At 51.3% G+C, this 2,624-nt stretch overlaps 1 protein-coding gene across 3 annotated transcripts in view; it reads left to right on the top strand.

The window, feature by feature from the left end:
* Positions 1-2,417: 2,417 nt before the first annotated feature.
* Positions 2,418-2,624, top strand: part of RBM6 (RNA binding motif protein 6) — a 177,038-nt gene continuing 176,831 nt past the window's right edge. For 2 of the 3 annotated variants that reach the window (XM_019505132.1, XM_019505133.1), the window contains exon 1: positions 2,418-2,466. The gene's annotated coding sequence lies outside the window, so the exon portion shown is untranslated. The remainder of the gene's footprint in view (positions 2,467-2,624) is intronic. The other variant, XM_019505131.1, reaches the window with a different exon arrangement.

Below are 2,624 nucleotides of genomic sequence, written 5' to 3'. Positions count from 1 at the left end.
CCAAGGGAGGTGGTGCTCTCCCCTACCCTGGAGGTCTTTAACAGAAGACTGGACAAACACCTGGCTGGGTTCATCTGACCTCAGCACTCTTTCCTGCCCAGGGCAGGGGATCGGATTTGATGGTCCCTTCCGACCCTGAATGTCTATGAAATCTATGAAAATAATGTACAGTAGTAGAGGGAAACATTTCCCTTACCTGCTTTTGGATCATAAACTCAAAGACTGTGAAACAGCCTTTTTCTTGATGTATAGTTTTGCTAGACAACAATAACATGCTTTGCCACACACTGTATGTTAAATTACTAAAGCAGGAGCTCTTTACTCTTTCTGTAGATGCTGTTCCATATCATATAGAATTTCTTTTTCATTTTAATTTCTTTTTAATAAGCCTAGGAATTTCCATTCAGAAAAGAATGTTAACATAACATAAATGTTGTGTAATGGAGCACTCAAAAGTCAGGAAATGATTGCGATGCCTCATGCAACCTTAACTGCCACATTTTGCATCTGCTTAATTTGTACTATCGTGATGTTTAACTAGGTCGGGGTGCTCACCTCCTGCCCACAACCAAATCTAGCCTCCGATGCTGGGTGACCTGACTTGCAGGACTCCCCATGAGCCTGGAAATTTGGCAGCAGTATTCCTGCTACCAAATTTTTGCCCTCAAGGGGTGCCCAATGGGCTGGAGAGCCTGACCTTGCATACTGGATTGGGCATGCAAGGCAGTGTGGGGCCTGATGCTGGTGTGTGGGGTGTGGCATGGGACTCCAGGGTCCAATCCCAGAGTAGGGGTGTGGTACAGGGCTGGATCCCGGTGTACAAGGCTGGGTGGAGGCAGTGCATGGCCTGATCTGGCCTGCAGACCTGCAAACCAACCCTGCACCATTCTTCTGGTCTGCAGGACCAAAAGATTGAGCACCATTGAATTACCATCACAAGGGACACTTTTGCATGTGCTCTGGGGGTGGTGGCATTTTAATTGGAGTGGCTCTGAGTGCTGCTCTAATTAAAGTGCCTGCACTACTATTTTTAAGCGCAGGGTCACTGATACATGAGATGCAGGAGGCTCCTGAAGCATAGTAATTGCCATGTTCCAGCAGACTTAATTAATTGAGTCTGCTCCGATGTGCTGGAATTCCAGCGAGTTGGAGCAGCCTCCATGCTCATGTATAGGCGCTCCATGTTCCACCAGACTGTGCCATATTCAGTGAACAGAATAGACAGTGCTCCAAATTGTTGTTAACTTTCCTGTTCAAAGCATGACTGCTTTTTCCACAGTGTCATCCAACTCAGCATTGCACTGGATTGCATCACAAGGACTGTCGTCATACTACCAGCCTGGACTGCAATAGGGAGACCATGTGCCCTAGGCTTATGCACTGGATTAGGCTTCAGGAAACCCGATTTCTGGTTCTAACTCTGCCAGTGCTCTGATGGATGATCTTAAGTAAGTCACTCCACATTTCAGTGCCTCAGTTTCCCCTTCTATAAAAGGGAGTAATGATAGTGACCTTGTTTGCAAAGCACTTTTGAGATACTTTAATGAAGAAAGATATAGAAGTAAGTGTTGTTGTTATTATTATAGTAACTTAAGGGACTCCTGACTGAAGCCCCATTCACTGCACAATAGGCCTAATTATCCATCCCAGCATGGGGAAGCTCTGATAATTGGCAAGATCCCCAGAAAAGAATAGGGAGAGATAAATCAGGGGAAGTCACTTGCTGGAAATGTTATATCATCCAGAGTATCCAAATACATAGGTAATGTTTGTGGCACGCAGTAACAGCATTGTGCCAGTCCGTCTATGGAATATCAGTGAAAAGCAGAGCCACGTGCTAGTGCTCATCAAAGGTCTCTGGGGCGGGGGTCAGACACAGCAGCCTCCTGACTGAATTAGAGTTCGGTCCATCAAAGCCCAAGTGTCTGTAGGTGCACGGGGATCTGCTTAATCTGTTATGCTGCTGCTGCTTGTCACTTCCTGGTGTCCATAGGCTCTGGCCACGTTTCCAGAGCTACCGGGATCCAGCTCGTCAGGTTTCCAACACGCCAGCCAAGGCCCCTAACCTGTACTATACCCTGTCTTCACTGTCCCCCTGCACCTCCCCGGCAGCAGGCAGGAGACAGCCCTGCCTCCCTCTCCCCGCACTGAACACCGCCAGGGCCGGCTCTGCGACCACCAACCCGGGTGTCAGGCCTCTAAACTACACCTCCCAGTGTGCCTCCAGGGGAAGCCCTAGGCCCCGCAAAGCATTCTGGGAAATATAGTTCGCTTTCTGCTCAGCTTACGCTGAGGTAGCTAGGGCATTAGGCCACGGTGTGCCCCGCACTGCATTGTGGGAACGGCAGTGCGGAAATGGGTCAGGACTCTACGTCCCATGGTTCAGCGGGGCTGCCCCACCCCGGAACTTCCGGCTTCCTCTCGGCGCTGCGGCGAGCCGGGGCGGCCGACCCGTCTGTGGCTAAGGTGAGCGGCCCGGTTATTATGGGATGTCGGGCGGGAGCCGTGAGGCCGTTCTCTGCCCCCGCGCGCTTCGGGGCGGCGGCGACAGCGCGGTTCCGCTCGGGCTGAGGCGCGGGCCTCGGCCCCGGCTCCGGCCTCGGCCCGGGAGCGCTTCCCGGCGG

This window comes from Gavialis gangeticus, unplaced genomic scaffold (assembly GCF_001723915.1).
Source record: "Gavialis gangeticus isolate Ggan-Ray unplaced genomic scaffold, GavGan_comp1, whole genome shotgun sequence".
Lineage (NCBI taxonomy): Eukaryota > Metazoa > Chordata > Crocodylia > Gavialidae > Gavialis > Gavialis gangeticus.
Note: the sequence above shows the minus strand (reverse complement) of the source record. Positions and strands in the feature narration are given on the sequence as shown.